This window comes from Mustela erminea, chromosome 2 (genome assembly GCF_009829155.1).
Source record: "Mustela erminea isolate mMusErm1 chromosome 2, mMusErm1.Pri, whole genome shotgun sequence".
NCBI lineage: Eukaryota > Metazoa > Chordata > Mammalia > Carnivora > Mustelidae > Mustela > Mustela erminea.
The window spans coordinates 28,439,487-28,465,048 of NC_045615.1; the positions used below are offsets into that span (position 1 = coordinate 28,439,487).

The window sequence follows — 25,562 nt, forward strand, 5'->3', positions numbered from 1 at the left end:
TTTCTATTTTGTTAAGTCAAGTGCTGGGAAGTAAGGAACTTAGCAGGATTGTAGAGAAACAGTAGTGCTAATAAGTGAGAAATCTATCTTAAATGGTGGTTTGTAAGCTTATATTTTAAAACACTATTAACAGGGACGCCTGGGTGGCTCAGTTGGTTAAGCAGCTGCCTTTAGCTCAGGTCATGATCCCGGCATCCTGGGATTGAGTCCCACATCGGGCTCCTTGCTCTGCAGGGAGCCTGCTTCTCTCTCTGACTCTGCCTGCCATTCTGTCTGCCTGTGCTCGCTCTCGCTCTCTCTCTCTCTCTCTCTGACAAAATAAATAAATAAAATAAAATACTATTAACACAGTTAAGTCTTGAATATATCTTTAAGTTTAATAGTTGGGAGTTATATTTTACTTTAGGATGGAGGTGATATACGAATCGACTAAGCTGGGTTTTTCTGAACTGTTAAGGTTAAGTTTCTGCAATATTTCAGTAAAACTGAAAATCAAAAGGAAAGTTATTATCTCAGAGGTTATTTCTAAACTTAATTATGACACTCACAGGAGTACCCACTTACCTTTTAATGACCCCAATAGTATTGTTTGTCTATTGAAAAAGACAGAGGCCTTGAATCAGATAAACTCAAATTTTTTATTCTATTAGCTACATAACTTTTTGAACTCTCTCTGATCCTCTGATTTCTTATCTGTAAAATTAGAGTTAATAATTCCAACAATATAGAATTATTCAGAAGGCTATAGAAGAATGTATAGGATTTAAAAAAAAACGTATTTTTATATTACATGTGGTAGAATACATAATTTTTACCAAAAAAAGCAAAGAATGACATGATAATATATATAGAAGACCCAAAATGCCACCAAAAAAACTACTAGAACTGAAGAAAAAAAAAGAATGAGACATCAATGAAATTGCGTCTTTCCAGGGTTGCTATTTAGATAATTCTCTGGGTCCTTTGTTGCGTCTTTCAGGGGAAATGTTTGAGGAAAAATGGTATTGTGTCTATCATTAAGACAAGCATGATTGTCTTGGATACACTTCCAATTATTTTGTGATACAATTGACCAGTAGGCTTAATCAAATAAGATTTATACATATTCCATCTGTAGACTAGGAAAATATTCCCTCTTTTTTTTTTTTTTTTAAAGATTTTATTTATTTATTTGACAGAGAGAGATCACAAGTAGGCAGAGAGGCAGGCAGAGAGAGAGGAGGAAACAGGCTCCCTGCTGAGCAGAGAACCCGATGCGGGACTCGATCCCAGGACCCTGAGATCATGACCTGAGCCGAAGGCAGCGGCTTAACCCACTGAGCCACCCAGGCGCCCAAATATTCTCTCTTTTTAGAAAAAAAAATGATTTTACTTATTTATTAGAAAGAGAGAGCATGAGCACAAGCAGGGGGAAAGGCAGAAAGAGAAGCAGACTCCCAGCTGAGCAGGGAGTCCAACACAGGATTCAGTTCTAGGACCCTGGGATCATGGCCTGAGTGGAAGGCAGATGCCTAGTTGACTGAGCCACCCATGCTCCCCAGGAAGATACTTTCTTTAAGAGGTACACTCTGAGCAAATTTGTGGAAGAGCTCCATTAGAACTTGGCTTTCTCAGACCTGCTGTTGGTCACTGAACATGCTGTTCTGTTTTTCTGGAATGCTCTTACCTTTTGTTTATCTGACAATCCATCAAAATCAAGTTCAAATATTATCTCCTTTGAGAAGCATTTTCAGTTCTCCTAGGAACTCCTTTCTTTGTGTTTTATCCTGCTGAATTTATTTACTAGCTATAATACCACCTTCAGCATATCACCTTTAACCTGCTAACTTATCTCTCTCTTTCTCTAGACTGTGTGCTTCTTGAGGCTAATTGTCTTGGGGATACTGTCTAAAATAGTGTCTAATACTATAGTAAATTCCCCAGAAAAGATGGCTGACTGGATTAATTAATTACATCTTTATCAAAATTAGGTTATATTTGTGGGAAATTTTATTTGCTGAAAAAATCCAGAACCAGGAAGTGCTGAAAATGTAAGAATTTGTGGCAGAGTGGTCAACATTTATTTTTTTTAAAGACATGTTTATTTATTTTAGAGAGAAGAGAGAGAGTGCAAGCAGGGGGAGGTCCAAGGTATATATATATATATATATATATATATATATATATATAGAGAGAGAGAGAGAGAGAGAGAGACTCCCCAAGCAGATGGCCTCCTGAGTGTTGAGCCCGAGGTGGGGCTCTGTCCCAGGACCCTGAGATCATGACCTGAGCTGAAATCAAGCATCAGATACTTACTCACTACTGAGTCACCCAGGTGCTGCAGAGTGGTCAACATTTTTACATCATTTCATTTTATACTTACACTTATTTGCTTTCCTTTTTTTTTTTTTCTTTTTTAAGCATAGTTGACACATACTATTATAATAGTTACAGGTGTACAACATAGTTATTAGGCAAGTTTATATATTATACTATGTTCACCACAAACGTAAGTACCATTTGTCACCACACAACACTATTATGATGTCATTGACTATATTCCTTACAATGTGCTTTTTATTCCCATGATTTATTCATTCCATAACTGGAAGCCTGTATCTCCTACTGCCCTTCACCCATTTTGGTTATTCCTCCACCCCCATATCCTCTGACAACCATCAGTTTCTTCTCTGAGTTTATAAGTCTCATTCTGCTTTATGTTTATTCATTTCTTTTTTTAGATTCCACATATGAGCAAAATAATATGGTATTTTTGTTCAGTATGACTTACCTTGCTTAGCAAAATACCCTCTGGGTCCATCAGTGTTATTGTAAATGGCACAACCTCATTCTTTTTATAGTTAATAATATTCCATTATGTACATAATACATAGTACATATGTATTATGTACATAATGGACTATTATCCTCCTTATTCACTAATCTATTGATGGATACTTTGGTTGCTTCTATTAGTTACTGTAAAGAATGTTGCAATAAACACAGGGGTGTATATATCTTTTGAAATTAGTGTTTTTGCATTCTTTGGGTAAATACCCACCAGCAGGATTATTGGATCACATGGTATATAGATATTTTAAAAATTTTTAAGGAACCTCTACAGTGGCTGTACCAATTTACACTCCCACCAATAGTGTACAGGGGCTCCTTTTTCTTCACGTCCTCACCAACACTTGTTATTTCTTTTTACTTTTTAAAATTTTAGCCATTTGGACAGGTATAAGGTGGTATGTCATTGTGGTTGTGATTTGCATTTCCTTGATGATTAATGATGTCAAATGTCTTTTCATGTGTCTGTTGGCCACTGTATATCTTCTTTGGGAAAAAGTCTATTCAGGTCCTCTGCCTGTTTTAATCAGATTATTTTTTTGGTATTGGTTTGTATAAATTCTTCATGTATTTTAGATATTAACCCCTTATTAGAGATATCAATTGAAAATATCTTCTCTCATTTAGTAGGTTGCCTTTTTGTTATGTCGATGGTATTCTTTGATGTGCAAAAGTTTTTTATTTTGATATAGTCCCAATAATAAATTTTTTGTTTTTTTCCCCCTTGTCTTAGGAGACATACCTAGAAAAATGCTGCTACAACAGAGCAATGCCAGAGAAATTACAACTTGTGCTCCCTTCTAGAATTTTTGTGGTTTCAGGTCTCATATTTAGGTCTTTAATCCATTTTGAATTTATTTTTTGTGTATGATATAAGAAAGTTGTCCAGTCTCATTTTTTTGCACATAGCTGTCCAGCTTTTCCAACACCATTTTGAGACTATCTTTTCTCATTGTATATTTCTGCCTGCTATGTCATAGATTAATTGACCATATAAGTGTGGGTTTATTTGTTGGTTTTCTTTTCTGTTCTATTGATCTCTGCTCTATTTTTGCTACTACTCTACTGTTTTGATTACTACAGCTTTGTAGTAAATCTTAAATCTGGAGTTGTGATATTTCCAGCTTTGTTTTTCTGTCTCGAGACTTTTTTTGGGTTATTTGGGTTTTTTTGTTTGTTTGGTTGGTTGGTTTTTTGGTGATTCCATACACATATTAGTATTATTTATTATAGTTCTGTGGAAAATGTTATTGGTATTTTGATAGGGAATGCATTAAATCTGTGGATAGTTTTGGGTAGTATGGACATTTTAACAATAATAATTCTTCCAATTCATGAGGTTGGAAAATCTTTCCATTGATTTGTGTCACCCTCAATTTCCTTCCTCAGTCTATTACAGTTTTCAGAGTATAGATCTTTGACCTCTTTGTTTATGTTTATTCCTAGGTATTATATTCTTTTTGGTATAATTGTAAGTGGCGTTATTTTCTCAATTTCTCTTGTTACTATTTAATTATTAGTGTATAAAAATACTACTGATTTCCAGGTATTTGTTTTATATTTTGCAACTTTATTGATTTGTTGCTTCTAGTTTTTTGATGTAGCCTTTAGGGTTTTTCTATGTACAGTATCATTTCATCTGCCAATAGTGACCATTTAATTTCTTCTTTCCCAATATGGATGCCTCATGTTTCTTTTTCTTGTCTGGTTCCTGTGACTAGGACTTCCACTACTATGTTGAATAAATGTGGTGATGGTGGACATCCTTGTCTTGTTCCTGATCTAGAGGAAAAGTTCTCAAGTTTTCCCTATTAAGGATGATGTTAGCTGTAGGTTTTTCATATATGGCCTTTATTATGTTGAGGTTTGTTCTCTCTAAACCTACTTGGTTGAGGCTATTAATCATGAATGGGTGTGGCACTTTCTCAAATGCATTTCCTTTGCCTATTAAGATTACCATGTGATTTTTATTCTTTGTTTTATTGATGTGGTATATCAAATTGATTGATTTGTGAATATTAAACCACCCTTGCCTCCCAGGTATAAGCCCCAGTTGATTATAATGAATTCTTCTAGTATTGTTGAATGCAGTTTTCTAATTTTTTTGAGGATTTTTGCATCTATGCTTATCAGGGATATTGGCCTATAATTTTCTTTTTTTGTGGTATCTTTGTCTGGTTTTGGTATCAGGATAATGCTGTCCTCAAAGAATGCATTTTGAAACTTTCCTTCCTCTTCTATATTTTGAAATAGTTTGAGTAGAATAGGTACTAACTCTTCTTTAAATTTTCACTAAAATTTACTTGTGAATCCTTCTGTTTCTAGACTTACTTTTTGATTCTGAGTTTTGCTGATGTTAGTAGTGATAGGTGATGAATCATAAAGATTTAAGAATACTCTTCTTGGAAGTTTGATGATGCATGATTAAGTGTAGAAAAAAGAAGGGTTGTTTAGATATTTCGAGGAATGTGATAATGGATCCAAATAGAAGAAAGTTTAAAAAAAAAAAAGACCTGAAATTGAATGAAGAGTATAACAGAGATAGCAGTATGATTATTTTAGGATACAAAAGATGTGGCTATGTTTATACACTGAAGGAGAAAAGCCAGAAGAGAGAGATGAGGGAGGAGAAAACGGGCTAAAGGGAAGTAACATTTAGAGGGTCCAGGAGAGAATGAAAAGGATTGGAGCACCGATAAAATAATTTATATATAAGAGGAGACACTATACTTCAGTTTTAGATACAGAAGAAAGAAGAAGTGGCTGGAGCACAAATAGTTATATATGAGGGCAGTGGCAGGAAATTGAGCCTAAAGACTGACATCTTAACAGTGTAGAAAATCAGTGTGATAATCTTTGGAATTGTCCATGTTGATTAGAGTACAGACTATATTATGATAGATGGCAGGAAATTTAACAGAACTCTGAGACAAAATGGTATTCTTAGGAAAATGTGAACTGCTTTTGATCTTCTTTATTGATAGAGATTGAAAACAAATGCATTTATGAGTGTAATAGCACCATGCAAGTGCCAGAGACTATAATATCTCTCTCAGTAAAGATACTCAGTTGGGAAAATAGGTAGGATTAAATGGGGAGACCACTTGGTTAAGTTTTTTGGTAGGTCATCCTTATCTTTTTTCATGTCAATAAATTCTACTCTTCAGCTTTTTATTTGACTCCTCAAGAGACTTTAATAACTTCAAAATCCATTTCCATACATATTCCCTCCATCCCTGAAAATACATTTTAGCTAACTCTTCAGTTCTTTTGGCATAAAACTATTCCTCCCTGAGCACATGGGCTGTCTTATTCATGGACTCTGATTAACTGCCTTGAGTCAGTGAAGGGGTAGGGATCGATCTTGAGGAAAATCAACATTTTGTTTATTTTCACTTCAGGTGAAGTTTTTGCATGGTGTCTAAACAAGCAGAGGCTCTTTTCCTCTAGCAAGGGGTAAAGCACTGCTCTCCATGCCTAAAGGATTTAGGGGAGTTGGAAATTTAAGATTCTTTAGCTTATCCACCCAAATATCCTACAGCAGGGTTTTCTCCTGTTAGGGTTTTTGACATGAAGACCTGTCAAGATTGTGTATTCTCCTTTCAGTGATGCTGTTTTTTTTTTTTAATTTTTTATTTTTTATAAACATTTATTTTTATCCCCAGGGGTACAAACACAATGGAATACTATGCAGCCATCAAAAGAAATGAAATCTTGCCAGTTGCGACAACATGGATGGAACTAGAGCGTATCATGCTTAGCGAAATAAGTCAAGCAGAGAAAGACAACTATCATATGATCTCCCTGATATGAGGAAGTGGTGATACAACATGGGGGCTTAAGTGGGTAGGAGAAGAATCAATGAAACAAGATGGGATTGGGAGGGAGACAAACCATAAGTGATGCTGTTTTTTTAATGAGATTTAAGTACGATCTTCAGCACAATTTGCCCCAAGGCAATAGGAGATGAGCATCACTTTAAAAACTGTCGCTGAGACATTCTGATTTCCATAGCATGCTTTAATTTTACTTAATTTCAATGCTCAATCTATCATTTTCTGTATGAAAGTGTTTTCAGTGCTTAGGAGAATATAATTCACCCCACTCTTAAAATTATCATTGCTCACCTATTTTCAAGTGCCAAGTCTAATAAGTATTCTCAATGCCTTAACTACCACCACTTCATTAGAAGGAAGCATAGAGGAAAGCCTTAGTAATTGTCATTCTCCTATGTGCCAGGGTTATTAGTGCCTCTCTTTGCACCAGCAGTGGAATCACTGTTGAAATCACACTAAGGAATAATCCAACTGCAAAATCCTATCCTGAGAATATTCTTTCAAGCACCACTCTGATTATCAACTCTTTTTTGAGTTATAAAAAAGCAGAGCCCAAGACAAAAAAAGTAAAAGGTATGTGCTAATAAGTTATTAAGGCATGCAAACTGAGGAAATCAAAGGTAAAAGAAAAGAAGAGGAATGAAGAAGAGAAAGAAGAAGAGCCAATATAAAAGTACATTGGTGAGTTGTCTACGGCTTAGTATCATACAACTAATAATTCATTCCCTTGGTGCAGTCTTGTAAGAGACCACTTACAGTAATGCATTCCAGGACAATCCATGCAGGGAAGGATGGGAGGACCTAGGCTCTGATTGCTACAATCATTTGTCAAATATCTGCCACGTAGGGCATCATACTGTTGGATATAAAGCGTTCATGTGGGTGTAGTGTTCATGCCTCAGTGGCAGCAGGACAATCCCCAAATAAGGAGCAAGAGACATATGATGTAGCCAAGAGGCAAAATGCTGTTGAATTTTGCCTTCCTGAATCTGACTGATGCTCATGCAGAAATGTTTGCCGCAGTGGTGGCTGGAACAAAACAAGGGCCAAGGGCCCTGGAGATGGATGAGGCTAAGAAAGATCTGAAGTGTTATGTAAGAGTTTTCTGACACAATTAAGGTAAGCAATTTATTAATCAATATATAATATGTAAAAAGTATACATTTTAGCCCTTCTAACAATTTTATTATCTGGGCCCTTGATAGATGCTATAGTCAAATGACTCTCAGATGCTCTTTTTGCAAAAATAAAACATTCAATTTTGTGACATTTGTGTAGTTTCTTTTCATATAATTTGATATAATGTGATTTCTCCTAAAGAGATACTGTTAAAATATCTTGGTGACACTAATAATGCTATTGTTGATTAGAGTTTACTTAGAGAGATCTGTGTGTAACTGTGCTATGAATCTAAGTACCTATGGTACTTATGGTTGTATCTACTTCCCTTAGGTTTACAGTGGCCCTTTATGAGTTTGATTTCTGAGGAACCACAGTGACCTTTTCCTCCACAAGCTGAAGAATAAACATTTTGGTGTAATATGAAGTTAGGCCCTCTGCCAACCAACAGGGCACTGTCCTCAGTTGTTGGGATATTTCTTGGTGAACCACTTAAATATTTTACTATTGGAAAAAGAACAAATAAAGAGTATGCATATTGATACATTGAGAGAACATATAGTTTGTAAACTCATATAAGGAAATGATGGATGTCATTGGGCACACAGAAACCAGCAGATTTTTAGCTTTAACTGGGTGCTAATTCAATGTAATCTGATTTACTATGTGCTCAACTGGGAAAGAAAAGCATAAAATTGAAATAATATTTGAAATGTGGGAAAGTTACCTATGAAGGCTTCCAAAGTTAAGGCATACATAGAAATTTTTACTGTTTTCTTACTTTTCTTGGATCAATTCCTCCTTTAAACATATATATTCTTTTTTGTCTTTGGAAATGTGACTTTCAGATTTATTTTTTTCAGGAGTATGTTTTGTACGACTGTGATATTTTATCTTCCCTTTTGAGTAACCTTACTGCAAAAGTGTGTGGGGAGAAGATTGTGTAAAGCTGTCCTCATTAGGAAACTAGGGATTGAAGAGATTTAGAGAGAGAAGGAATCAAACACATTTTACCTTTGGAAGGAGTAAACTACATTGGGATATGTTATTTCAAATAAAGTTACACAAAGTGGCCTTGTTTTCCTAGATCATGGCTTCTACACCTAGTATGTCAGATGAGAAATCAAGATCTAGTGACAGTGACAGTGGCATTGATACTGGAAGTGACAGCTGTAATATCAGTGAGACCACAGAGAGTTTGTTATCATTTGATGTGTCTGAAGAAGAAAACATCGAATCTTAGAAGACATACTGGGGGAGCCAGCTTCTAGGCAACTGACACGTGAGTTTGAAATAAATGAAGAGAAACTTTAAAAAGCTGAAGCTACAGATGTTAGCATTGTGATTCAGAAAGATCAGATGAAGCATCCCCTATAGATAAATTTTTCTCCCTCCTTCCTCCCCCCCCTTCTTCCTGTCTGCCCTCTATCTTTCTCTGTCTCTCTCAAAAACACTGATGCCTCCCATCATTTTCCCCTCTAATATTAGACAAGATTTTTTTTTTCTTATTATTCTTTAGTTGGCTTGCTGGTTTGAATAGTTTGCTTTTATTGGAATCTATATTGTGAAAACCAAAACCAAAACCAAAACAAAAAAGAAGTGTTTAGAAATTTTATGAGAGTATGTAGTTGATTTTATTTAAGCTAAATATGGATCTGTTAAATTCCATTCTAGCACAGATTCTTAGACTTTTCATCAGTCCTATTGAATCAATAATTCTTTCAGGATAGGGACTGGCAATCAAAAATTTAACAAGGTTCACACACAATTCTGATTACAGGACTATAAATTTAAAAGCAGGTCTCAAGAGTTTGAAGAGTAGTCTATTAATCACAATTCCTAAATATACTATATATATGATATATATGTACTATATATGTGATAATATATCATAAATTCCTCAATATACTTTGAACCTAATGAGATACAGTACATTCTTATTTTTAACTAGACATATTCCAACAGTTCTTTTCATTTCTTAGGCATTTCGATGACATTCTTCTTTAATTTTTTGAAAGATTAAATTTTAATATAAATATTATTAATGGGAAAAAAGAAACTCCTTTTTCTAGGGTTAAATGTCACCTAGGCTTTGAATATTGACTCTAGTACTCACTAGACTTTTTATAAAAAATTTTATTGTAGGTACATCAAACCTTGTTTGTTTCAGAATCCGTGGCTAGGAGCTGATAGCAGAAGTGTCCTTTGCTTGGTGATGCTAAAACTAAAAAAAAGTTACGTGATGCGTAAGACTGTGAAAGCCTAAATACATGCTCCCCAAATCATAACATACAGGTGAGATTCCTTCAAAAATTAATATTTATTTAATTTTCCTTTTAAACCTGTGACACTGCTAAAGGTGTAACCTAAAGGTGTAACCGCAGCATCATACAGAAAATATGTGTGTGTTATGTGTTTGCTCAATGAACATTAATATAAGTGTATTGATCATATTTTTATGAAAGCATGTAGGATTCTTTTCAAAACAAGTTAAGATTTTTTTTCCTCTTGTGGTGAGCTTGTCACCTCTTTCTTCCCTGACCAAAGAATAAATAACTCTTTTATTCTTGACTCAACTGATCATCACTGCGGCTGAAATTTCATAGGCTGATTTCAAGGCCTAGTTGGCAATATCACACGGGAGATTTAGCTTTTATAAAAGCTCTTAGGAACGGTGTTGCTGGTGGCAGTGATTATGGTGGTGATCAAGATATCTAGCCATCTCCTCTGCTGCTTAGAACCCATGTTTTCTGTTAAGACCAATAATAATGGTGATATTACTATTAATAGCTGTTAAGTTTTATTGTGTCTTTATTATGTGCTCATACCAGGTACATTATTCACATTATCATTAATCTTCACAGCCATTTGGCACATTAGGTGTTCTTGTTATCCTGCTTTGTAGGTGAATTAGAGTGATAGGCAGGGTTGGGATACAAACCCAAGTTTTTGTTTGTTTCTGCTGGTATACAGAGCATATCTCCTACTCAGCCCTGGTCTTCCACATAGGAACAGGTATAACAATATGAAACTTTATCAGCTTCCTTGTATTGCTGCTTTGAGATTGTAAATAAATACATATCAGACATACCTTCAATGTGTGACCATCCTCTACCGTTTTAAAAAAATGCAAGTATTAGATACAGTGAATGCTGAGGCTCTACTTATTCTGAAAAATCTTCACTCAGGCAAAATGACTAGTTATGCAGCTTAGAAAAATAAATTATACACTGTTAAATTTTTCTAAAAATGACTCTGTAAAAGATAAATCTGTTATATGGGAAAACTTTGCATATCTGAATTTTTACATTATCTGTAGGTTGATATTTCCTTAAATTTATGTTTTTCTAGGACTTAGGAATCACCAACACTAAATGAAGTAGTAGATCTTTGCAGAATGTACTGCCTTAGTGTGATTAGCCTTCAATACTTAACCTCTGTTTCAAAGAGCTAAGAATAAAGTTTCTACTTCTATTTGGTACAGAACACTTACACCATTTCTAGAAATGGCAGGTCAACCACATGGAAATTTACAAATATTTTAAATTCAATAAGGCAAAAGTTTAAAGGCATAATACTTTGGTTTTCCAGATACTACTTTTTTTTTATTATGTATCATAAAAATTGCTACATGCATGTTTCTAGGAAAAATAGTTTAAAAAAGAGGTTAAAAAAAGTTTAAAGGCATAATACTTTGGTTTTCAGATACTACTTTTTTTATTATGCATCTTAAAAATTGCTATATGCATGTTTCTAGGAAAAATAGTTCCATCATATATAAATGTACTCAACAAGAGAAAGTATTTTAAACACATATAAAATGATATATATTCCTAAGAATTCCAGATAATCATATAATTTCTTTGAAGAAACAATACTATTGATATATATTTACATTAAAGTAATAATTTACATAAATTTTGTGTTTATACTTTATTAATTAAAACAGAAAAAGGAACGTAAAAGTCATTTGTCAGCTATTGTGAAACTAAAGAAACTTAGTTTCCATATTTAGCATAGCGCTTCCCAGTTTGATATTACTTTTGTGTAGTTCATTGGAATCTCATTTTGGATTGACACCTTAGCTGGAAAAAAAGGATACTTTTTGGAGCTGACTTCAACCAAAGAAAACATGAAGTGGGAGAGAGAAATTGTTTTCTCATGGGGTCAAAGAATAAATCTTGGATCTCATGGACAAAGGAGAGTGAGTTAAGCAATAGAGTTTTATTAAGGGAAGATACAGAAAAAGCTTTCAGGAGTGAGAGGGGTCCCAACAGGATTGCCAGGGAGGGCTTTTAGGGTTGGTCTTTTATAGAAAGCTAACCGGGGAACTTAAATCCTTTTAACATCTCTATTGATAGCACCTTGGAGTAAAGACTAGCGATAACACCTTCAATGGCTTACTTCCTTTTTTAGGGTCCAGTAATTCTTTGTTGGTCACAAATAGCTGTTATTACAAGCCCCCACCTCTGACACCTAGACCCGGATGGATGGTCTGGTTTATTTCCTTTTCCCTGGTTTCCTTACACCTCCACATTTTTGGAATTTTTGTGAGCCTGATCTCACAGCTACCTCTCTCTACCTAGCACCCCTGCCTGTCCCTTCCTCAAACGTAACATAATACGTTTTATAATGACTGAAGCCTGTAAGAGAATTATTCCCATTGCCTTAGCACAGTACAAAAGGATACTAAGTTACGTGAAACTAAAGCAATGCCTTTGTGAATGTTGAGAAACCCACATAATACAATACATTAAAGCATAGTTACATAGTTGTAAAACTCCATTGTTTCTGTCAGCAGAGTATCACTCTGCATGCAGAGGACGTTCCACTGTATACTTAAGAAATCCCATCTGATATGTACTTGTGTTTATTTAAGTCCTAACTAATGAATTAAGGGCAAAAGCAACATTTTAAAAATAATTCATTTATTTTTAAAATTTTGCTATTTTTTTCTTTATATATAGTTGACATACAATGTTATGTTGAAGGGGAAAACTACCCAGAGCAGGCCCAGGCCAGGAGGCCCCAGAAGATGGAAAATTACTAACAATAAGCTAGAGATAACCAGAAGCCCTACTGGGAACAAGAGATAACCAGCTGTTTCTGCTTCTGTAAACAGGCTTCGCGCCACAGGCTCCCTGCTCTACCCTTCTCGCCTAAAGCAGCCTCTGCTCCCCCTGTTTAAACCCACCTAACAACAGCCCTCAAAGCCCTTGGAACCTGACTGCCTAAGTCCCTTGTACAAGCCCTGTAACCGTGTTGCCCAGGACTCAGACCTTCGAGCATGAGCTCATCTGGGTCCGCCGTCATAAAATAAACGTGCATGCTCCTATTTCTCCGAGTGTCACTTCGCCCCTTGAAGGTCTCACTTTTATTTTTTCCACAACAGTGTTAGTTTCAGGTGTATGCCATAATGAAGCAACAATTCTGGACATCGCTCAGCGCTTATCAGGAAAAGTGTAGTTACCATCTGTCATCACATGTTATTACAATACTATTGACAATATTCCCTATGCTGTACTTTTCATCCCCATGACTTAGTCACTTTATAACGGGAGGTTTGTACCTCTTATTTCCCTTTACCTATTTTGCCTATTCCCCTATCCCATTCCTGCCATCACTGATGTGGGACACAGAGGCAGAAGAAAATCATTAAAATTCCTTACCTACTGACAAGCCCTTGAAACAGGCAGAGTGGCTCTCCTCTAGGGACTTAACTGCTCTCACCTTGAGGTTTTGCTAAGGACAATCCTAGCCTGACCGACCCCCTTGTCCGACAGGTCCAACCAGGATCCTGTAAGTCTACTTTAACAATTCCTTTAGGAAACTTCATCTCTAAACCTCCAAGATAGTGTTGAGATCATTCCCAAGCATATGGCCCACTGATATATAATATCTAAAGGGTCTCACGAGAAGATTTTTACTACTGGTAATAAATAACCTTTCTCCCAACAACAGCTAGCCCCTCAAGGTCCTGGAGACCTTGCTTCCAAAATTCCTTAGAGACTTACATCATCCCTAATCCCCTTTGTCCTCACCCACCACCGAGTCCACCTCTATTCTGCCTTTAAAAACTCTGACTATAATTTGGTTCGAGGTCCAATTCCCTATTCCTCTGTGTCGGGTATACTTGGGCCCAAGCTTAAGCTTGTCAAATAAACCCTCGTGTGATTACATTGGTGTTGGCTCCTTGGTGGTCTCTCAGATGCGAAAACTCGGGCGTAACAATCACTAGTTTGTTCTCTATATTTATGACTGCTTCTGTTTCGTTTTTTCGATTTCACAGGTAAGTGAAATCATATGGCATTTGTCTTTGTCTGTCTGACTTCTTTTTTTTCCTTTCCAATTTATTTAAATTCCTGTTAATATGCAGTGCGATTTCAGTCACAGGGCTAGAATTTAGTGATTCATCACCCACATACACACCTGGTGTTCATTACAACAACTGCCCTCCTTAATCCCCATCACCTGTTTAACCCATCCCCCACCGACCTCCTCTCTGGTAACCATGCTTATTGTTCAATATTAAGAATGTGCTTCTTGATTTTCCTCTCTCCCCACCTCCCAATATTCATTTGTTTTGATTCTTAAATTCCACATATGAGTGAAATCACATGGTATTTGTCTTTCTCCAGCTGACTTATTTTGCTTAGTACAATACTCTAACTCCATCCACGTCATTGCAAATGGCAAGATTTTATTCTTTTCTATGGCTGAGTAATACTTTATTGTAGATATCTGCCATATCTTCTTTATCCATTCATCAATTGGTGAGTGCTTGGGCTGCTTCTATATCTTGGCTGCTGCAAATAATGCTGAAGTAAACATAAGGGTCTACATACCTTTTTGAGTTAGTGTTTTGATTTTCTTGGGGTAAATACCCAGCAATGGAATTACTGAATCGTATGGTTTTCCTATTTTTAATTTTTTGAGGAGCCTGCATTCTGTTTTCCGAGTGGCTGCACCACTTTACATTCCCACCAACAGTGCATTGACTGTTCCATTTTCTCTTTATCTTGTCCAACACTTGTTTTTTCTTGTCTTTTCAATACTAGTCATGCTAACTGGTATGAAGTGATATCTCATTTTGGTTTTGATATGCATATCCTTGGTGATTAGTGATGTTGAGCATCTTTTCATGTGTCTGTTGGCTTGTATATCTTCTATATATCTGTGTATCTTCTTTGGATAAATGTCTATTCAGGTTCACTTCTCATTTTCCATTTTTAAAGCAGATTTGTTTCTTTAGTGTTGCGTTGATTAAGTTCTTCATATATTTGGGGTACTAACCTCTATCATTTCCAAATACCTTCTCCCATTTAGCAGGTTACATTTTTGTATTATTTTTCTCAGTTAAAGAAATGTAAATTTTTCATCTTAAAATAAGGGGAGGCTAGACATAATTGGAATGTGAATTTCACTGGCCTGCCTGACTTAACTGATAACATTTTGTGGAAAAAATATTGCTTATTATTATTGAATTTAGAGTCAATTATCATATGGTTTCACTTATTTGTGGAGCATAACAAACAGCATGGAGGACATGGGGACTTAGAGTGGAGAAGGGAGTTGGGGGAAATTGGAAGGGGAGGTGAATCATGAGAGACTATGGACTCTGAAAAACAATCTGAGGGTTTTGAAGGGACGGGGGGTGGGAGGTTGGGGTACCAGGTGGTGGGTATTATAGAGGGCACGGATTGCATGGAGCACGGGGTGTGGTGCAAAAATAATGAATACTGTTATGCTGGAAATAAAAAAAAATAATAATAAAATAAAAAAATTTAAAAAAAAATACTATGGAGGTATGTTTTAGATGACTGTATAATGAAGCCTTTTATTCTTTTTTTGGTGAGTGGGTCGGGATTATAATTGACAAATAATTATAGTAGACTATGAATCACTTAACTTCAGTTGGGTAGGAAGCTTTCTTCACAGATATTTTCTGTGGAAAATCTATATTTTCACAAGGGATAAATGGTTCTATTGAAGGTCTAGTAACAAACTATGAGGTCATGCCAGCTATTTGAGAAAAAAAGACACAGGAGGTTAAACTGGAAAAAAGGGCTATAAGGGCTACTATAAGGGCTAGTCCTAGAATACCAGACAGGTGTTACCATTCATTGTGTTGCCTTTCCTAAATCAGATATTTTGCATATAAAATAAAATTTGCTGTTGATCATCTTAGAAAAGGTGTTGTTTCTCGAAATTGAAGAGGAGTGTCAGGTTGGAGTATTATCTGAAGGACGATTATCTGAAGGAAGAGATAGACAGTTCAAGAGCCCTGCCCTGCTTCATCCAGCATGACCTTCAGCATTATATTGATTTCTGACTCCATCACCTACCGTATTGGACCCATGGGTTGCCTTCTCATTGTCCCATCTGATTTTGTTTTCTGAGTCAGAGAAAAATAGAGCAACACCAGTAACTAAGTTCAAAGATACTTTACTGTCTTATAACACTAGTTCCAACATGAAAAATATGCAAGGACCCATTCTATTTTATTTTAAGCATCCAAAATGAGATATGGACATAAACTTATGAAATAATTTATATACTCATAAAACTTAAGACATGGTGACTATCACTCAGACTTTGAATATATTTTCTTCTTCCACACAGGGCTAAATTTAGGATTGAGTGACAGTTTGATGCAGGAATATCTGAAGCTCGGGAACACAATCTTAACACAATCAGGGGATGATAACTTTGGAAGAACCATGCCCTTGAGGACAACAGCCAGACCATTTCTTACACAGGAAGACCCATGTCACCAAGAAGTGCTGACAATGTTTTCAAGTTGATCTCATTCAGGACAGAAAAAGATTAGCAGTATAATCCTTGTGTAGAAAATAGATTTTGCCCTTTGAAGTTTTGTTGTTTTGCAGCACGGGTCCTGCTGATTAGCTGCCATACCTATAGCACCTTCTTTGCCTTCCTGTTTTATTTGTTTAAGTGAGAACATGAGAAAGGAAGCTAACATTTTTTTTAAAGATTTTTATTTATTTATTTGACAGAGATCACAAGTAGGCAGAGAGGCAGGCGGAGGGGTGGGGGGAAGCAGGCTCCCTGCTGAGCAGAGAGCCTGATAAGGGGCTCAATCCCAGGACCCAGAGATCACGACCTGAGCCAAAGGCAGAGGCTTAACCCACTGAGCCACCCAGGTGCCCCAGGAAGCTAACATTTAATAAGCACCCATTCTGTCAGGTATTGTTCTTTGTCCTTCACATGATTGTTGAATTGTGTTTTCAAAACAGCCCTACTCATATTAGTGTCATTCTCTATTTACAGATAAGATCGTGGGAAGTTGTCTTAAATCGCAGAGCAAATTCATGGTAGAGAGAAGATTGGAATTCATGTCTGTCTGTCTTCGTAGCCAGGCAGAGAAGATACCTTATAGTAATATCTTTAGTGTTTTTCTACAAAATGTAATAGTTTTACTAAAGCATATTTGCAGAAACCAGCTTATTTTTAAGTAGGTCTCAGGGGATTGTGGTTGACAGATTAAACCAGCCTATTTATGCAGGAAAACTTAATTTGGGATTTAAAGGAAATATATAAAGGTTCTTTAAGCTTCAACTATTCAGAGATATAGAATTAACTTTGTTACTATTTCATTTTTTAGTACTGATGATTAAATTCAGAAAAGATTTATAAACTTTACAGCTTGCTTTCTTTGTTCTATGGAAAAATAGGTATATTTCTAACTGTGGTTCAGAGTAAATACTTGTCTTTTCTAGGTTGCATATTGACCTTTTGATATTTCTCAAATGTGTTCAACTGCAGTTGAAAGGAAATTTCTTTTCTTTTTTTTTTTTTAAAGATTTTATTTGTTTATTTGACAGAGAGAGATCACAAGTAGGCAGAGAGGCAGGCAGAGAGAGAGAGAGGGACGCAGGCTCCCTGCTGAGCAGAGAGCCCCATGTGGGACTCGATCCCAGGACCCTGAGATCATGACCTGAGCTGAAGGCAAGGTTTAACTCACTGAACCAACCAGGTGCCCTGAAAGGAAATTTCTACATTAGTTCACTCAGTAATTTTTACATTGTGATTTAAGAAGTGTGATACAAATTTTATTAAAACATTCTGATTTGCAACAATTCTATTGAAGTATTGTTTATTTTGCAATAAAAACTGAAAATGTTTAGCTTTGTTCCTTTAGAAACACTTGCATCATGGTGGTAAATTCTTTTTTTTTTTTTTTTAAGACAACATTCATGATATTTTTTAAAAAAGATTTTATTTATTTTATAGAAAACAAAAGCAGTAACAGAGGGAGAGGGATCACAGAGGTAGAGGGAGAAGCAGACTTGTGGCTGAGTGGAGAGCCTGAGGTGGGGCTTTATCCCAGGACCCTGAGATCATGACCTGAGCTGGAGGCAGACACTTAACTGACCGAGCCACCCAGGCATCCACACAATGGTAAATTCTTTAGAGTTTTGTGTTCAAATATTAAGTGTATTCCTAAATACTACCAGAATCAAACCAAGAAAATCATATATTGGGACTCATTCCCCTGAAAACTGAGATTATAGAAGATTATGCTGGAGATATTTTGTCAAAACTACCTTTCCTAAGGAAGTATTTATAGAAAAATGTTGTGTTGTTTGTGGTATTTATTTTCTGTATTATGTATAATGAGCTGGATTTATTGGTGTATATATTGTACATGCATAATTAAAATTCATATTGGATGATAAATTTTAATGAGAATTTTTGTGATTTTACTTTATACATAATTGACTATTATGATTTTAAAAACATTAAAAAATTTCTTCAAACAACTTTCCTTCATCCCTTGCATGTAGAATTATCTCTTTCACCTTTATTCTCTATAATGGGCATGATAAGTTAAGGGTATAATTAAAGAGAGTAAGTGTGTGGTGGTAGCCAAGGTACAGAATTTTAAAGGGCAAATGTAGAATAATCAACAGTGTGGATTTTGAAATCATCAGAAACAGTGAGAGAAGAAAATAATTAAGGGAAAGACATTTTTATATCTTCAATGAAAGATAGGGAATAGCAAGGAGGATAATTCAGCAGGGAAGCATGTTTGTAATTGACACTGAAGTAAGGCTACATGAGGGATATAATGTTGAAATGTATCTACTTTTTATCTGAAATTCAAATATGTCTTACATTTTTATTTTCCAAGTCTATTAGTTTTATATCAGAAGCATGTATTTCAATGGAATAGAAAGGGCAAAAGAGGTCTTGAAACAGGAGTGTAAGTGTATTAAATTGTTTCTGGGGCCAATTGTAAGGGATGAAGAAAATAAAGAAAAATTAGCCAGACTTAAAGAAGAAGAAAAGGAAAGAGAAAAATCCTCAGGAAAGAGCAGTTGGGTAAAAGGAGTATTCAGGGTTTATAGATATAGGAAATTATTGATGACAGTCCCTAAGGTCTAGAAGATACTGTGAAAGGGTTTAGTGAGGTTATAGAAGTAGATTCATAGGAACATTAGAGTCCAGTAATAATGGATAGTGACCTTGTAAGTATAGACATTGGATAGAAGAATGAGATAACCAGAGGAGTCTGGCTTGATGAAGCTAGTTCTAAAGATGGTTTAAGTAGTCCAAATACTAACCATCATTTTAGGGATGGGTCTTTTAGGCAGTTAATGGTGATGAGACAAGGAACACTGAAATGTGTGTGGAGGGGAGAGTGTGAATTATAGTGGTCTCACAAGAAGATTGGTGAATTTGGAAGCAAAGGTGATCCTACCAATTGCATATATGGCAGATGTGACAAAACAGATCATTATGAAAATAACAAATTATTCTGCAAATATTACATTTTTTAAAGAAATGAAAGTCTATTTCTAGATGACACAATGCACCAAAATAAGTTTTAAATTGATAGAAATCTAAATGTGAAAGACAACTGTTGCACTCACGGAAAAAAATATAGGAAAATATTTTTATGACCACAGGGTTATAAACCTCAGGGTTTTATGACTTAGAGCTTTCAGTTGTTATATAAAATTTATGTCATTAAGATATGTGATACATTAGACAATATTAAAATTAAGTACTGTAAGAGAAAAATTGTGGAAATGTTTAAAATATATATAACCAGCAGAGAATTATAAAAAATTAGTATAAAAAATTTAGTATAAAGAATTTCTAAAATTCATAAGAAAATGATGAATGAGACAGAATAAAAAGAACAAAGAATAGAAGCAGTTAATTATAGATGAGCAGGTGTGGTAATTGCCAATAAAACTGTGAAAAGATGTTTAACTTTGCTGTGAGTCAAGGAAATGAAGATTTAATTAGGATTAAAACTACAATTGGCCATTATTCCACACCCTTCATTTTGGTAAAATTTACAAGGCTGAACCATGCCAGAGATATGTGGCAATGGAAAAAATCTAGGGAAGCAATGGAAACATTGTTTAAACATTGACCTGGAAATAGAAATTGGTAAAAACCTAGTGAAATTCAAGGTATGCTTTCTCAACAAACTGCAGTTTCAGTAGAGAAACTTGTATGTTTGCATAAGGAAAAATTGCATTAATAATCATTGTAGTACCATTGTTTGTTGTAGTATGCTAAATATTCAGCTGTAGGATAATGAGAAGTAAATTTTGGAAAATTAAAATAATGTAACACTTCTCAGTAAAAAGAAGTAACTGCACACAAACACACACACATCAACATGTATGAATCTCAAAAGCATATTGTTAATGTAACACAGAAAGTTAGAAAATGATATAACTATTATGAGGTCATTTATGTGCAGTCTGTTTAGCAATAGTATATAAATATGTCTGGGCATGATGAATACAAGGTAGCAGTTACTTTCCCAAGAGAGAAGAAAAGGTTTCTCTGAGTTAACTAGGAGGCTTAAAATGTATCTGCAGTGCTCTACTTTTTTTTTTTAATTTTTTTTATTTTTGTCTACTTTTTTTTTTTTTAACAAATGAAGCAAACCTAGAAAACCATTAACATTTGACTAAGTAAGTGGTCATTCCTTTGATCATCTAGTGTCATGGTTTTAAATCTTTTTTTTTTTTTTGCTATAATATCAAGTCTTGAATTACTATCTCCAGCATTTTTGCCATAAATTCCCAAAATTGTACCTTGATTCAAGTCTCTAAACTTCTGATTCTAATTGGATGTTTCATATACATTCCAAACTCTGTGGAATTGTCAGCTCCTGATCTCACGGGAACCTGGTCTTCCCTCTACCTGTATGTTCTCTTTTCATCCAGTTTCTCAGGTCAAAATTCTTGGAATCATCCTTGACTTCTTTTTCTATTTTTCATATCACATCCTTTTAGTCAACTTCATTTCTCCTCCTCCAAAATACATGGAGAATATTTCCTTTTCTTGCTTCTGCATACCGTGCATATCCTGGTCAACCTACCATCACCTCTTGATTATTGCAGTAGCCCCTTACTGGTCCCTTACTTCTGCCTTTGCCTCCTTCACTATGTTTTCAACATAGCAGCCAGAGTGATATTGTGGGGGGAAATCAGATCATTTCTCTTTTTTGCTCAAAGCCTTCCAAGGAGTTTCAACTCACTCAGATTAAAAGAACTATTGGGATTTACTGCTTTCTATCTTCCAAAAACTACTACCTCACTTTTTTTTTTTTTTTGAAGATTTTATTTTTTGTCAGAGAGAGAGTGCGAGCATGGGGAGTGGCAGAGGGAGAAGCAGACTCCCTTCTGAACAAGGAACCTGATGTAGGACTCCTCATGACCTGAGCCGAAGGCAGACCCTTAACTGCCTGAGCCAGCCAGGCGTCCTTCTCTCTTTCCTCTTTGACCTCATTTCGTACTAATCTCTCCCAAGTTCTCCTGCTCTGCCCATGTTAGCCTCCTTTCTGTTTCTACCCACAACCCCCCCCCCTCCACCAGCATCTTAAGATATAATTGACATATAACATTGTATACATTTTAGATATAAAACATGATGTTGTGATACATGTATGTATTGCAAAATGATCACAATAGTAAGGCTAATGAACACATCCATCACCTCACATAATTGCCTTTTGTGGTAAGAACATGTAAGACCTACTCTTTGGGGTGCCTGGGTGGCTCAGTTGGTTGAAGGGCTCCTTTCAGCTTAGGTCATGATGCTGGCAGTCCTGGGATTGAGGCCAGCATTGGGATCCCAGAAGTTTGCTTCTCCCTCTGACCCTCCCCCCTCATGTGCTCTCTCTCTCTCTCCCATTCTCTCTCTCACAAATAAATAAATAAAATCTTAAAAAAAAAGAATTACTATTTTAGCAACTTTCAGGTATATATTGTTAACTGTAGTTAGCATAGTGTATATTAGATCTCTAGAATGTACTCATCTTAAAACTGGATATTTGTATTCTTTGACCAACATCTTTCCACTTTCTCCATCCCTTAGCTCCTGGCAACCACCAAACTACCCTGTTTCTATGAGCTTGCTTTTTGTTTGTTTGTTTTTGTTTTTTGGGGGGTGTCCTTTCTTTCTCTGGCTTATTTAACTTAGCATAATACCCTCAAGGTCTGGCCATGTTTTCATAAATGGTAGACTTTCCTTCACTGTTTATGACTAATATTCTACTGTATATATGCCCCACATTTTCTTTATTCATTCATTTTATTGATGGGCACCTAAGTTTTTTCCAGGTCTTAGCCATTTTATTTCTTGAAAACACTCAACTTTTCTTCTTGCTGTTCTATTTGTTCAGAATGTTCTGACTCAAACAACCTTTAACCTATTGCTCAAATACCTTCTCAGCAGACTCTTCCTGACCATCTTGCTTAGAATGAGACCATCTTTGCCTCCCATAACTCATTATCCTGCCTCTCTGTCTTATTTTTTTCCTTCATGCCCTTTTTATCATCAGGCATAGTGTATATTTTATCTTTATATTTCTTTGTTTTCTGTAAACTTCTTTTAGTATATAACTCATAGAGATAGTTTTCTGAATTTTTTAAGTCCGCGTTATTCACATAGTCTCAGAATCTGGAAGAGTACCTGGATAGCAGACATTCAATGAATAGCTTGGTATCAATGAATAGTATGTTCATAGGTATCTTCTATTCTCTAACCTTTTCTCTGTGTTTGAAATAATTTATAAATACACACAAATAAACAAGCTAAAGCAATCCAGAAGAGATATCAGTTTCATAAATATCAATCTATATCAGTGAGGTTATATATCCTTCAACATTATTTGGTACTAATTCAATCCCACATACAAATAAATTCTTAGTATGTCCTCTTTATCACCATAGAGACAATTTTATAGATATTCCTGTCCCATTATTGACTATTTCTTCAGGAAATATATTGTTTATTAAAATCTATTTTGCTTATTCATAGTTATAAAATGTAAAATCATTACATAAGTTCATGGCTAGAACTTTTTAAAGTAGAAACTAAAAAATATATATATATGCATATTATCCTGTATGCCTTTTTTCCCCAGTGAAGATCCAGCTATTTTATTTCTTTTTAAGTTGAAAGAATGTGATTAACTCACACAATGGCATTCTTTCAGACCACTCAGTGATGATTTTGAAAGGACTTGGTGCAACAGTAATGTAAATATAACTAATATCTAGTGAACATTTTCAACATTCTTATTTATTAAGGAATTATATCATACGTATAAGAAAAAAAAATGACTCCTCTGAGATGAATGAAGTCTATGCTCTCCTTTTTTCTCTCTGACACCATGCAAATTCCCATTGTTTCATAGTAGAACTGGGAAGAAGCTAGTTTCCACAGTATGAAAAATGAGATTTTGATTGATCTATTGGGCTCAAAAGCTGTTTTGTCTAGACAGGATTTTTAGCTTTTTATTTGTCTTAGGTTGCTACCATAAATTTACATGTTATTATTGAAGTTTCTTTAGTTCTTTTTTCTTGGTTAAAAATTCCTGTTGCATTATCTTGTGAGATCCAATGTCTTCGCCTTCATTAATCATGTTATATTCCCAATTTACTAACTATATTAGTTATTTGCTCTAAAATATTGTTTACTAATTGTGTTTATTAAATGAAATAAAGCTTAAATGTTCAAATAACCTAATAATTATTTTGGCAATAAGATATTATGGGCCAGTATAGTTTGGTAATCTTGTTCTCTTCTTGGATTTCAAACTGGTACAGGAAAATCAGTGTAGGAAAAATTAAAAATCAGTTGCACACAATTAGGATTTCTTACAGCTTGGGAAGAGGCAGCCAGATTGGTATTGCAGATCTCTGACACACTCAGTCAACATCTGTCCTATGAACTGAGACCTACAATGTACACAGCTTTGTGTCAGGTTCTGATCTTGCAGTGCTCACAGTTTAGCAGAGCAGATAGTAAGCAGACTATAGAAGAAGCAGAGATACTTCTTTAAAATTAAAGATAATTACAGTTAGGTGCAAAGAGTTTGAAGAGGGTAAGCTAGAAGGGTTCGGAAATTTTTAAGCCAAATCTGAAAGATGAGGGTAATTATCTGGGCGTGGGTAGTAGGGGCATGGGGTGATGCAGTCAGTAGAGGGACGCCATGACAGGAAGTGGCCAATGAGCTCAGAGTACAGAGAGTGATGTGAGAGGAGTCTGGATCATGCAGACTTCTGTAGGCCTTAACAAAGATTTTGAATAACATCAGAGCAACAGGAAGCCACTGAAATGTTCAAACCACATGAGAGACATGATCAAGTTTACATTTTAAAAGATTTGCTTTGGCATCGTATGGAAAAGGGATATATATTTTAGTTGTGTACAGTACTGCTGAGGACTAAGGGAAGTCTGAAAATTGATAATACCTGGTTTCCAAAGTCTATTCTATGATATCACCTGGAATCTGATTTGTTTTAACCAGTTATTTCTGACTTAATTCTGGGATAGTTTTCAGAGACTTATTTCCATATGTAGTACTCTTAGAGTGTTCACATGCTTTGTTCTTGAGCTTGTGCTATTGCCCTCAACAATGCCAAAGAGTTGATGTTTTCTCTCATGCTTTCGATGGCCTGGAAGAAAAGAAGGGCATAAACACACATCAGCTTTTCTATGGGGTATACCCATAATGCTTAGTAGATTGTAATAAAGTGAAAATGCAAATACCAGATAATGATTTGGATCCCTCCAAGATACTTAAATATGGCTCAAATAATTTGAGTTTCTCTATCTTTGTCTCTAAGATGTTTATAATTAGATTAATGTGAGTTGTAAGGGTATCTGTTAAAGTCCTTCTCATTAATGAGACTCATAAATAGCATTGTCAGCATATTTTAATAATTGCTTTATTTCCTACAGCTAAATCCAAAGATGCCAAAGAAAGAAAAGAAATACAGAAATTACATCATTTTATCACATCTTTGGAAACTCTTTGGTATGAGGTAAACAGATCAGTAAGGATTTTAAGAGAAAAATCTCTGCCACCTCCAGAAAATTTTTTGCAGAAGGAAAGAAAATACCAGGTACATTCTTGACTAGCAGGACTTAGTCATGCAGTGGGGGGGTCCTCAGGCTCTAGTCTTTCCATGTGAGATCCTCCTTAACAATATCCAGGACTGGGGTACCCTGGGTGGCTCAGTGGGTTAGGCCTCTGCCTTTGGCTCAGGTCATGACTCGGAGTCCTGGGGTCAAGCCCCACATAGGGCTCCCTGCTCATCAAGGAGCCTGCTTCCCCACCACCCCCTCTGCCTGCCTCTCTGACTACTTCTGATCTCTGTCAAATAAATAAATAAAATCTTAAAAAAATAAAAACAAAAACAATATCCAGCACTGTAACATTGATAATCTTGGGTTATTAGAGAAGAAGAAAATCATTTTTCTAAAAAAAAGTAA

The 25,562-nt window shown here is 35.5% G+C and overlaps 1 long non-coding RNA gene across 1 annotated transcript; it reads left to right on the plus strand.

The window, feature by feature from the left end:
• Positions 1 to 6,815: 6,815 nt before the first annotated feature.
• LOC116584359 lies at positions 6,816 to 16,767 on the plus strand. The gene is made up of 3 exons (XR_004283172.1): positions 6,816 to 9,066; positions 9,930 to 10,079; positions 16,407 to 16,767. It is a non-coding gene; the product is annotated as an uncharacterized LOC116584359 (long non-coding RNA).
• Positions 16,768 to 25,562: the final 8,795 nt, after the last annotated feature.